The sequence below is a fragment of the Melanotaenia boesemani genome, chromosome 23, assembly GCF_017639745.1.
Source record: "Melanotaenia boesemani isolate fMelBoe1 chromosome 23, fMelBoe1.pri, whole genome shotgun sequence".
Classification (NCBI taxonomy): Eukaryota; Metazoa; Chordata; class Actinopteri; order Atheriniformes; family Melanotaeniidae; genus Melanotaenia; species Melanotaenia boesemani.
In genome coordinates this window covers 18,560,359-18,574,421 of record NC_055704.1, presented here as the reverse complement: position 1 = coordinate 18,574,421, position 14,063 = coordinate 18,560,359, and the positions used below count along the sequence as shown (strand labels likewise).

The window sequence follows — 14,063 nt, the reverse complement described above, 5'->3', positions numbered from 1 at the left end:
CAAACGCTGTAAATGGCATGTCTGTTGGACAGCCTGTCATTCTGCCAGCATTAAGACTCTGGCAAGAGGAGAAGTTGAGACAAACTTGATTCTGTTCTTGTAACTTAAACAATCCAAGAACTGTGCATTTGTCTGTCCTCTTTCCTGTTATTTACATTTACTAATGATAAAGTGGAAACCGAGACAAAGTTGCTTAACATACATTAGCTTGGCACTCTTCATTTTCTTCATACTAGCATTGGGGCTAACAAACTCCATCAGCTGGGTTTTAAATACTTTAGAAGTATACCAAGAACAGTTTAATTGCCTTTTTACTGTGCTCTCCAGAACAAGCAGCCACTCATACATCCCATGTGCACAACTTAGATGCCCCATTTACCACGTGCTTGGCTATAAACATAGGACATGTGAGTGCACTCGCTTGGAAAGAAAGAAAAAAAAAAGAAGATACAGCGGCACACAGACTGGCACATGCATGCGCACACACCACATTAGCAGTGTGCCACAAAGATCAAGTTAGACATGAGTGCAGGCCCACAATTGCTAGCTTCTGTTGTGTAGTGCATCACAAAGAAATGTCGACGGATGGGTCACAAATGTTGGCATTAATGGGCTCTTGTAAACTGTGGGGAGATGAAATTATGTATGTTTGGGTTACCATTTATCTCTTCTACTTACAGTATGTAAACTGTCACATATGCATGAGTGAGGTTTAGTTCATTCGTAAATGTAGAATATTACTGCATCACTGAGTTGAGAAATTGTGTCAGGAAAGTGCATCCTCACGTTTTCATTGTTCATGACTGACAACATGCACCTTCACATATAATAGACCCACAAGCACACCTTACATACATGCAGAAAGTGACAGTCTTCAAAGTCATCTGAAGGTGAAACTATCAGGCGACTGCTAGACACAGGCCAGTTACTACTCTGCAGGAGAAGACGCGTGTCTGATGGCATAGAGAGAAAAAGTGAGGTAATGAATACTCACTAAGATTTTATCCAGCTGAGCTAGGCAGTGAGTGTGAGCTGATACAACCCCAGGACATAGCTAATTACGCTGACACATCCCATTGCATGTTATAAGAGATGGAAAGAAGGGAGAGAGATAGAGCACCATTCCTGAATTCATCAGATGTAGTCCATGCATGCTAAATCTTTTAATCTCATTGTGAAAAATGCCAATATGATCACGCAAATGTAATATCCCATTTTCAGATTAATTACAATAATGCTCCATGCAGCTGCAGCAGATATGGCTTTACCCCACAGCAAGAGTGGCCGTATTGAGCAGTGTGTGGGGTGGTTTTTTCAAAGAAAAGTTAAGCTCAACTAATTTGTAGGGACTTTGAAATTTCTACCACACCACAGTTTAGAGTGCCTTCTGGTTGGAGGTACAGGAGCATTAAGAGCAAAACAAACAGAATCAGGAACAGATCCTAACGGCCAGTTAGGACTGGGGGAACTCATCACTTACTGGGTGCAAAGTTGGATAGCATCTGTATGAACCGATGTATAAATACAACAAGTTCACATGTGCTCCTCCTGATCACCTTTATATTGTTTTCTGCTTCTTTGTTATTATTGCAAGCATGTTTCACATGTTATTAACATCGCTGCCAAACACTCGGTTTTGTTAACATACGAAGATTGTTATGCAACTCTTTTACCGTTAAAAGTCATTTGCCATGGGGTTGTACTTGTGCAGCGTGGCAGAAGACATTTCTCCAGCAGCAATATTCTCCACAGAACAGCACAAAAACACAGACACACACACGCACACACAAAGCCCTACATTCGTCCTACAGCTAAACAAGCAAAAACAATTTCTCATATTCTCACAGGGATTAAATAATTAAATAAATAATACAAAAATGATAATAAAATAGAAGATGAGTGGGAATGACTTTGGCTAGTGGGGGGGTCATCTCTCGTCTTCCTCTTTCCTCCGCTTGCCGACTGAGGGGTCAAAGCTTATTTGTAGATTATATATAAAGTTCAGCCTGTCCCTCTTGATCAGTCATTATTTTCCTTTTTTCATCTTTACTTCTTAATTTATTTGTACCATTTAAATAGTTTCTTGAAACAAACCCATGAACATAATGCAGTCAACTGTCACATCAATCACAGTAAGTTTATCTTTTAACATATACCGTATTTTAAGGATTTACAAGGATCACTGAGTAGTTGGAAATTCTGCATAAAAGGGTTGAGTATCTTATGAAAGGACACCAGCGTATCCTTTGTCTTTCGCTTTCAAAACATCCTCATGCATTCTCCCAAAGATGTCTACCAGCAATTACCCTTTCAAATGTACTTATATATGATGAGTCTTCTTCTACAAATGAGTTTGTTATTCCATAAATCTATATAAAGCCTCAATACACCAGAACAATATTACACACAGATTTGCATTTGCTCATGCAATGAAACACTTAAGGCATAAAAACATTAATTTACAAATGGGAGGCATCGAGGCAGCTACAGGCCCACAGCTTTCATACATTTAGCCCACATAAACACAAATAAAAAAGAAGTTTATACTGTTGAACACATCAGTGATTGAACTTTTGTAACTTCTGTTTTTTTTTTTTTTTTTTTCCTCTGTGCTTTACTAACTGTTGCAGCAACTTTTTATATGTACAGGTGTGTAGCTTCCTATCATATGAAAGAAAAAAAAGAGGTTTTCTGTTTTTAAGCATTTAAATGTAACCTAATATTCGAATAGATACATAGTTGTGGCCTTAATATCCAATTTTTTATGATCTTTTCTTTTTGGCTGATCTGTCAATCAAAGATTTAATCCCCCTTAAAATGGCAGTCATTTATGTTGATTTAGTCTCTTTAACCAGGATCTGCTTCTCTCTTTGCTCTCATTAAAATCACCCTGAATAAAAACAGCCAACAACAAAAGATGACATGAAACATGCTGACACAAACCCAAAAGTCCTTCTGCCCCTCAGTTTGCAAAGCCTGCAGCAGCTTGCTAAGTTGGTCACTACACAGCCTTCAGTCGCACTAAGAGTCACAGGAATGACAGCCTGAGTAAACAAATGAGGGAGGAGGAAAGGGGTAGGGGGAAGATAATTAAAGGCAAACACAATCGTGTACAGTCACATCAAATCATAGAGACAGAGATATTTATGAGACAGTGTACTGAGTCAGAGTGCTTTCAGCTAGATAGATCACAATGTGTACATCGCTGATACCATGGTAACACAATCCTCAGTTGTTAGGGTAAAACTTTTCAGGCAGTGATTTTACATCGGCCTCCAAAATCCAGGTTACATTGGGCCATGAGAAGGAGCCACTGCTTGACAGTGAATCCCACATCATCAATTATTAACTGCTGATATTTTGAGAAAACACACTTTGTATTTAGATTCAGATTCCAGAGGGGGGGAAGGTGCATATGGACTTCTTTTAAAACACAAATGACACTTTTGCAAAAAACTGGAGAAGCTGAAATGAAACACCAAACTAAAGTTAATGGGCTGCTGAAAAGAAAAAGGCGGACAGAGACGACATCCTGGAAGCAAATACAAAAGAAAATAAAAACAGTACAGACAACGAGACCAGTGTTCACAACACCAGACAACAGCCTTTGTACATCCAGTGCCTGAGGTAAGAACTTTACCCCAGTAGCTCTCAGTTCAAATGATCCTGCAATCAGGGCTGAAAAGTGAGGCAACAAGCACAACCCTCTGATTTTTCTATATACCAGACATAAAACTTTGTAATTTTTTTTCCAGGGAGAATATTGTAACTAACCCTGTAACTAAGTTTTCTCCACAAGTCTCAATGACCTCCTGAGGCAGACATGTCATTTGACTTTTTATCTGCCACATTTAATCTGTTCTTTACAGACTGACGGCAAGTTATTGATAGAAAATGGATGCCACAAATAGATATATCAGATAACATAAGAACCAAACCTGCTAATTTGCAAGCTCTCAATGTAAGCATCTGAAGAAATCTGAGGAATTAGCTGCTCCAGAGTTCAACAACACCAACCCACTCAGTTTTTTCTCTGCTGTTCCTCTTCTCATTCCAACCAGCAGACCTATGACTAAAGCCAATTTTGAGGTTAGAAATTATAAATTGTTTGGACGAAAGCCTTGACCAGACTTTTTAATGGTGGCAGGAAAACAAGGTAGCACTGCCTAAAAGCAAGTTTTTTTTTTTGTTTTTTTTTTTTACACAGTTAAGTATTATTTTCTTTGTTCGATTATGTTTTGCACAATAGATGGATAATGTTGCACGTTTCTTAGCTTGGAAGGTAAGGAGAGACTTAAGATGAACAATGGGAAATAAAATATTCATTCACAAGTTTAAGTGAAGCTAGGCAGGGTGTTTGACTGGGAAATACACATGTGAGTAGTTGAGTTTATTGTAAAAAGACAATGATTTAGATGAGGTAATGGCATACCAGTAATACTTGTGTATCTTTTTTCTAATGCAACAATGATAGATCCTAAAAATAATTTGGTACGTTTGTCTTTTAGCCTTATAGATCATCGGCTGACTTCATCAGAAGCTGTCTGCTATTGGAAGTTAATGTAGAGGACCTTTTACTCCACTAACACCACTTCTTTACAGTGAAAGACAGAACCGGTAGGCCTTTTGTCTCTGATAAACACTAACCGGATGACACTCAGCCACGTAATCAAAACAAATTATCTCAGTCTCTTTTACACATGCACACACTCACACAGGGCCTTAGTTTTTGGGGTCAGTCATTCCAGCACCATCCGCAGAATCCCCCAGTGCCTGCTTTTCTCTGAGGCTTTATGAAGTGCTGATAGTCAGCATGCGGCAGGCCCTGCCTGTCCCATCCACTGCTCTAATACTAACCCATGGGGGCTATTGTCCTTCTACGCTGTTTACCACTGGGATAGTGCTGAAATGGCAGGGGTGTTCCAGGACACAAGGTGACAGCTCATGGCAATAAAAAAAAATAAAAAAATATATATATATATATATATATATATATATATATCACACCACCACTGCATACTGTCAAATGGCTTCCACATAGACAGTTAAACTCAATTCATTTGTGTTTTTGCAAGAAACTCATTTTTCTTTGCAAGGTTTTAAAAGAAGTGTGCAACAGTATATTTTTTTATCAGTCTCTGAGGTATCTAAAAGTTATATCCTAAAGTGGCATTATTGACCACTACAAGGCATTAAAATTTAATCACTTAAAGTATCCATTGAATGTTCCTGACACGTTAGCTGCTTAAGTGAGTCACGGTTGTAGTGCTCTTTGATTTAGCTTAATATTTGTTTGATTGAAACAAATGTAATGATCTTCAAGCATCTTTGCACCACTGACATTTAAAGGTGAGGGCAAGTTCTTTATGAAATATTTAGCACAAGCTACAGATCTCTTGATCCCTCCTCTATAACCACTTTAAAATGTAACCCTGAATAGCTAAATCAAGAAAAAACAAAAAGAAAAAAGACTATGAAGTTATTTCCGTTTGACAGTTTTCCTCATTTGAGGAATGTAAGCAAGACAAGTACAAAGCATTGCCTTTGAATGAAGTATTGAGTTGTGTTTTCTGTTATATGCTGCAAATAAACTTATATTAAACTGTAACTGTAACAAAAATGGGCACTGTGGCTTTTTCTCTGGCAGTATTGTCACATACAACATACAGTCCTTTTATAATTTCTTCTGTTTAATATTTTCCAAATACTGACATTTAAATAGAGAAAGGCTTCAATTAATAGACTGCATATTTGTTTCCATGTTTTATTCCAATTCAGGGTCACTTGGGGGGACTGGAGCTTATCCCAGCAACAAGGCTGGAGGCAGGGAACACACTGGACAGTTCACCAGTCCATCACAGTGCCAACACAGAGAGAAAAACAACCACTCCTGATCACTTTTACTTCTAGGGAGAATTTAGATATACAAGTCAACATAGCAAGCAAGAATTTGACTATGGGAGGAAGTTGGAGTACCTGAAGTAAACATGCAAACTCTACACAGAAAGATCCCCTAACCACCACACCAGCATGCAGCTCTGCATATTTGCATGCAGACTTTACATACTCGCTGCTCTCTTAAATTTCTAAACATATAATTGAAGCTGTGACTATTTCACATGGAATTTATGCATAATTTTGTTCATTCTGTTTATGAGCGCTAGGCAGTTAACAAACATACTGTAACATACCAGAGAAATGTGAGGTAAACTTTAAGAGGTTAGTGGAGAATGGTGGCTCAGTGTGATGCACTTTTACTGGAGGCATCTAGAGACTGTTGCACAGACACTGACCAAGCATCAATGTGTGGTGGAACCAGATGCCTCAATTGACTTTAAATAGAGTTTCTTTATGTGTGTAATAAAGAGCGCTGCAAAATAGCTTCAGCAAGAGATTATCAGCCAAATTCAAGTTTCTAGAGTTGGCCGAACTGTTCCTTTTAGAAATGAACTCTCAAGTAAAAATACAAACCAATGACACTGGACAAAACAGAATAAAAATAAGGATTCTGTATGCAAATGCACGACAGTATATATACAGTATATACACCATTTGATTATATACATACATACATACACATTGAAGGTGTAATATTTAGACAATTGCATTAAATTTGCATGGCGTATGGACCAGTTTGCAAGCTGCTTGCACTTATAAGAATGTATGTATGTATGTGCAGGAATGCATTTCTTGCCTGTCTTAGGTCATCTCATCAAACTCTTGAGTCTTGGTAACTCAGTCTATAACCTTTTTTTTTTTCTTTTTTTCTGGTCCAAGTGTGACAGGTATAGAATGACAGATACTCATCCTTAAAAATATCTCAGCTTGCAACAACAGCATAAAAATACTTATTTTCTTAGCTGTACAACTCTGGCTCCTATTCATTCACTCCATTTATGCACTGACTACGAATGAAAACGGTTGTTATAATAATACTGTGATACAATACAATGATATCACAATTTAGCTTCCATCATTGCCAGTGTCGGGTACTGCCAGCATTTTGCTCCTCATTGCGGAGTTATTGGTATCTCAAAGCATATTCCATTTTAGATAATGACAACTTATAATGTTATTGGTTAAGATCGACTGTACTATAAGGAGCAAGCTGAGGAAGACTGTAGCTGTGTGTGCAGTTCCCTGGTGGGACTGTGTAAACTGAAAAGATGGTTTGAGATGAAGCAGGGTTAGGGTAAAATGCCGGATAAAAGCAATCAATATCACTCATTCGAACGCAGCATGACTTTGGAAACACTGTAAATCTATCTGGGCTTGTAAATGAGCCAAGTCTCATTGGTATTGCTGGGTGCATTTGCAAGGTAAAAGGTATTGATGAGTGGAGAGATGCACATGGCCTTGGTATGTGACTGAGTTTTGCTAGCCCTGAGTTATTACTGTGGATTTGTGTGTCCTTCAGGGCAGCACTGTTAAACCACTGCTGAAATTCATGCATATGGTAGTTGTGGTACTGACTGATGGTCAGACAGACAGGGCTATTGTCAGATCGTTCGATGAGACAGACACACCACTGTTGTAGCAGATATGTGAGTAAAATGATAGATACAGAGCAGGAAGGGAAAGACTGAGGCAGAGCAGGCTGAAATTATGACTGGAATAGAAAGGGCATGATGGGAAAAGGGGGCAGAAGGTGAGAGGGGGAGGGGGCTGATTGACGGTGTTATAGCAGCGCAACAAGCTGGCATGCCCCCTTTTTTTCCTCCTCCACCCATCTGTTCATCAGGATTACTCATGGTGAGGGGTGGCAGGTGGAGAGAGGGAGCTGCAGGATGGCAGAGAGGAGATCCATCATTACAACCAGCGATGACTGAATTTGAACCACTTTTCTATGACTTCTTGTCAGTCGAATAAACTGCTGTGATAACGACTCTGCTTAAATCATTGCTCAGTGTAATATAGTAGAGAGCCCTCATGGGACCATTCAGGTAACAATGATGGTAATTGAAGGTGGAAACGATGAAGTGATGTGTTATGTAATACTCTAGTGAGTGCGCTCTACTTACTAAGACTATTGCTCACTGCTGGCAAATATGCTTTATTTGGACACAGCATGCTGTAAGTTAGTTGTTTGTTTTCTGTGTTCATTTGTATTCATTTCTGTCCTAGACCAAGAGTGTGTTTTCCATAAAAGTTTATATGAGTTACAGGAGCACAAACCTCCAAAACATGGCTGCTTTTAAAAAGAAAATTTCCATCTGTTTATTTTGTTATGTTAAATTGCATCAGTGCACCACCATCCTCTTTTTGTGTGCTCAGCAGCAGGTGAGCAGCAGGTGATGCGAGGACACATGGCTACTATTTTTCCAGTCATATTCAAACTGCATCCAAACACATGCTGAGTAATAAAATTGTCCTCTCACATTTCAGGTTATAGGGATATGTTTCACTTGCAAGTGTTTTAATGTTGGCTAAAAGATCTTTTCTGGTTTAAATCAAGCTGTGTTTCAAAAATCACATTTTGGCAACACATTGATTTTAATACAGATCCTGATTTTTTTTTTTACAGCTTGTGGATGTTTTTTTAACATGATTATTAACAGTATAACCCCGAATGTATGGTGGCCCTGAGGTGTCAAACTCAGTAGCACTTGACAGAAGTAGTTCTGTATAATATGCCCCCTAGTTCTCCAGGAGGGGATATTAATTTATTTTGTTAATTGACATATGCACAAAGAAAAACAAATAAACTTGGCACAAAAGTAAGAAAATTCATATTTGATCAGATATTTATTTGTTGTAACAACACTTCTTGTCAATATATGTGATACCGTTGGAAAGCCTGTTTAGTTCCCTTTTAAATAGTACCACTTGTGTAAGGAAAATGCATTTCAGCAGCAGAATTGGGTATATTGGTTGTGCTGATGAAAAACTTGCCAAATCTCTGCCAGTGCCAAACAGCATATCCTGCTACTGACTCTTATTCATTAGAATTGGGTAATTGAAGTCTAAAAAAAAATAGGCCAAATTAACAATTTATTCATTTAACAAACAGGGTGATGAGTAGCATGCGGAAGAACTACACACAGGCACAACAGCCTGGCAATTCTTCCTCAAGCTGTGTGGTTTTATTGGTCACTCTGGCACAAAAAGCACACCCAAGTAGATCCCATAAGTCTCTGATGGAAAACTCTTGGAGAATAGTTTGGTATATATGTATGTATATATATATATATATATAGCGAGAGAGAGAGAGAGAGAGAGAGAGAGAGAGCTACAGCTACAGTAACATTAAATAGTAAGCTTCAGTTTGCTCTTACAAACAGCACACAGCCAAGACTGCAGAGGATATAAATCTGTCAGTGCCAGCTGTGAGTCACGTTTGAACACTTTTTATTCTTGCATACAACCTTTCTTATTTAAAATACAGCCATGATAAAGAAAAGCCTATAAAATTCGTAAAAGCCTTTCTTCTGTATTTTCAAACATTAAGATAAGCTTCGCAGGAAAAAATCTTGTTTATGACTAAACCAAACCCAGTTGCCATGTATTGCCCTGTACATAATGATGAAAGGATAATACAGGTCAGAAAAGCAACAGCATATTCCTGAGACAAAAAAAAAAAAAAATGGAGCACAAGATGCTGGCTGGCACCTTCAGTATCATCACACACAGGAAAGCAGCACAGAATAACAAGCTGCACTGGCATTACAGGTGAGAAAAAACATTAGATAAGGTATCACTGACATTATATTTGGTTCCAGTGTTGTTTAAAAACTAAGGTTAGTTCCAGTGGGCACAAGTTTCACAATTCACAAACTAGAAGTTACCAAAAGTCAGTTTTCCCTGAGAAATGCATTGCTCTTTAACCTTTCAAGGACTAGCCTTTAGTCATATCTGAATTACTCACACAATCCTGATGACTGAACTAACCAAAACAGAATAATAAAGAAGTTATGTAAGTAGAACCAAATGTTGGATCATTTGTTCAAACCTATTATTGTCATTCATAGAACTGGTGATTGTATTAAGGGTTAGATGGAGGTGGGATTGGGGGAAGCGTGGGCATACCACACCTGATCAGATGCTATGGAAGATACAAAAATCTATTGGAATTATTTTAGTTTTAAAAGGAGGCAAAACCAGCAACTAGTCAAAAGAAACTAAAAGCAATTTTCTGTTCCTGCAAACTTCATATAGAAAACCTGTTCCTCTGGGGAGTTCTGGTCAAGATGGCAGCACAAAGAGAAAACTGCTACATAGCTAATGTCAGATGAAGGGCATTTCGCCTTGCAGACGCCAAATAGAATAGGAAAAACTATCCTTCAAAACCAGATAGATTTCAGACAGCCACGTTTAGAGACAATAATATTTAACTCACCAATTAGGATTAAATGTCAGCCACTCTTTCTTCTGATGATCTTCTCAAACCTGCAATAAAAAAGATGGTCAAGTTGTTTTAAAATGAAATGAGAAGATCTAATAATAATAATAATACATTTTTATAGACTCTCGACACTCAAGGTCACAAAATACATACAAGGTCACATACAAGGTACAAAATCTTAACAGTTTCAAAAGTGTCTACACTCACAACACAAAGACAGCAAATATAACAAATATAAAGGTCAGAAGATTAAAATGTCCACAGAAATAAAAATATTTTAAAAAACTCATCTAAGCTCAGCTCATCTGATATGTCAAAGGGATTCTCAGTAAATATCATTATATACAGCCTTTTTTGCACATTTGGACCAACATTCTCCCACTACTTTCATGAGTATCATGGAAAATGAAAAATTAGCAGTGGTTATACTGAAAAACCTTTGTTGTTCAAATTTTTGAGCCTTCCTAATAACAGCAACCAGATGCCATATGAATATAACTGACAAAAGACTCATTTAATCCCCTGAGAAAGCAGACATCAATTCATTCATCAAACAAGGCCATTGTCACACAAACAAGTACTTCACGAATACATGGGCATGTCCTCGTATCTCTCCAGGGAAAACCAAGTAAATGACTATGTCTTGCTGAACACAAGACCTTCGATCAACCAAAATGTCCCTTGTCATTTTTATTACTTTTACTTCCAGCAGGGTGCACACACAGATGAAAGGTTACCCACTAAGTACACACACATATATGCACTGTGCTCCCCACCTCCAGCAAACAGGCTTCCCTTCGTGACCACGAATGCATTATCATAATCTCCTGAGATGTTCCATTCATCTCACATTAGCAAAACAAATGTGAGAGACAAAGAAGGCAGGCCTATTTACAAGTGAACTATCTCAACTGTAGTAACCTGAGAAGAGAAAGATGCTGATTTGTGTAAGCAGTTTTAATAAACTGAGGATGAGCTATTTTAATGTATGAAAGAGGACATTTCTATTGCACTGAGTTTAAGAACCTTGAACCAAACCTCTATGTAAACAAAGACGGGAAAATTTTGTTTATATATATTCTTGTATCAAATCTATCTAGACCACTGAAGGTTGTTGATTCAGTAATCAGAAATAAAAAAAGGCAGAACTAAAAATTCTTTTGTATGGATGGATCTTTTTGAACTTGGCTGCATTGATCTTGTCTGAGATGATCTGAAACAAACGAGCTGAGACAAGAGGGAACAAACAGATGAGGGGAAAGAGGGGGAAATAAAAAGGAGTGTGAGATCCTAATGAATGGAGACAGGAGCGCAGCAAGACACAAGAAACTGTGGCTGGAGAGACAAAGTGTGGATGATGGGAGAAAGAGTGTCTGAGATAGTGAGAGATAGAAAGGGAACAGACATGAAAAAATGAAAAGCGAGCGAGGATCGGAAACATGCATTATTAAGGGGCAAATCTAAAAGCGCTTCATCATCAGAGAGCAGGAGAGGGGGAGGGCTGGAGGGAGATTCAGAGACGGAGTGTAAGACGAGAGAGGAGAGGAGAAAAAAGCTGGGAGGTGGCAGCACAACAAACCTAGCAGAGCTGACCCCATGCTACGACATGTTACCATGGAGATGGAAAAAAAGAGACGCACAGACAAGAATACCATGAAACAAAGAATGCAATTTTTTTCCAAATTTATTGGAAAAAAAGATGATTACCTTTTCAGGATTTTTTTTACTTGCCTGTAGGAAGTCTTAATACTGTATGTTAGCTCATCTTAGCATCGAGCACATTGTGTTTTTATATGTTAAAAAACATGAAGTGATCAAAACTATAAAAGCAGCTTTGAAAAATATGAATAAATATTAAAATAAAATATTAATTAATATTAATATTTTGCTTATTAATAACTTGTTTTAAATGCATTGATAGGAATTCATTAGAGCCAAAGTTGGGTTAACTTTCATCTTGTTTTTAACCACTCATGCTAAGCTAAACAGCCATCTGCTGCAGTTTTGCTTTTCACTTTATTTCTGGAACTAATATAATTTGCTTTACCCATTTTTACCATAGTGGCATGCTTTCTCCACTGAATATGTATTTTTCACCATAAAGGCTTTGCAAGTTAGTGGAAAATAGTTTACTTGTGACAAACTATAAGTTGGTGGGACATGTGCTAAAAGACCAGCCAGTAGTCTATTTTACTCTATTCTGAACAAATTTAAATACCAGTCGGAGAGGGTTGAATATTTAACTTGCAAGAAAAAACTACATTGTGTTAGTCTTTGAATAAATGCTCCTGGTCAAAAATAGATCTGATCTCAGTAAGAATATCTCTATGACAACACTGTGAATGTGAAATCTTTGGAGATGAATGCTGTGGTTTCTTTCTTAAACCAACTAAAATATGATCACTGTGTCTTCAAAAGCTGTATTTTCCTTAGGCCCAGTGCATTTTGATTTACTGTCTCCCTCCTGTTTCAATTAGCCTCCTGGTTTATGGACCCACTGGGAGCCAGTAAACAGCATGTGTCTGATTTTTCAACTGTGATAGAATAACTGACCCCAGGCATGAATAAAAAACTGTGTGTGCGACCTAATCCCCGAGGCTAAAGGGCCTCAGCAATCACAGACAGTAGCAGCTGCCCAGAAAATCACACTTAACCTGCCACTTAACTGCCTGGTGTCCCTGCTTAATTTTACCTTCAACTGACTTCAGGGTCAAGGATCTGAACCCTCTCTACATAACATTGGAAATTTCATCAGCCTCAGCCAGAACCAGAAGAAACTTTATAATAATCCTTATAATAATTACCTTTAATAAGATATGGTTCTCACACTGAACATTCACACTCTAGCTACCATGGAGGAGTGCAAACAGCAGGAAGCTCAGTGATTACACTTGGGCAAAATGTTTCACTGAATAAGCACAGACTATCAGTCTCCCATCAACAAAGAGGAAAGGTTGCAGGTATTTGCAACAGCCTCTCTGCTTCAAGGTAAAGTATTAAAAAGTATGAAAAGTGTCTGGCTAGTCAGCTATGCAGACATACGGTAGCACCTGGGTAGTGAAAATACTGTCTGTCTGTTAGAGCCTGAAGGTTGTTATGTTAAGTGTCAGACATGCCATCTGTGTGTGAAAAAGTTCAGGAAAAGGGCTTGAATATTCATTATTGGCAAGTGTGCGTGGGTCTACATCATATAAACATCAGTCTACACATTTCTTTGTCACATAAAATGACAAATTATCTTATTAAGGTGGGCATGTTGGGTTTATTGCACCATTTCATTGTGTTATACTGACAAATTACTCCCTTGGGCAGCAAGAAATGATCATTGTTATTACTTTTTAAACAATAATAATGCATTATTTGAACAAACACAGAAACACAGTTTTTGAAAAGTGCTGCTGTTTAATTAGTCCATGATACTTAGTAATGAAGATCAACTTTGATAATCTCAGGGTGACTGAAAGGGTTTCAGCACATAATAAAGTCCTGTATATTTACTGTGATTTACACTACGTATTATAGACAAATATGAAACTGTCAAATTTAAATGAATGCCACTGCCTAACCAATAACATACACATTAATTGTGCACAAGATGGATGTATGAGCCAAAGGCCCACTGAGTGAGCCACACATAGCAAATACAAGGTATGTATGCCACCATGGAGTCACCCAGCCTCGTTTTTGAAGCCTTGAGTTTGGCATTTGATGACTGCCATTT

General features: G+C 38.0%; 1 protein-coding gene across 2 annotated transcripts in view; it reads right to left on the bottom strand.

The window, feature by feature from the left end:
• Positions 1–14,063, bottom strand: part of nrcama (neuronal cell adhesion molecule a) — a 58,309-nt gene that overhangs the window by 22,566 nt on the left and 21,680 nt on the right. For both annotated transcript variants that reach the window (XM_041977113.1, XM_041977114.1), the window contains exon 3: positions 10,337–10,386. The gene's annotated coding sequence lies outside the window, so the exon portion shown is untranslated. The remainder of the gene's footprint in view (positions 1–10,336; positions 10,387–14,063) is intronic.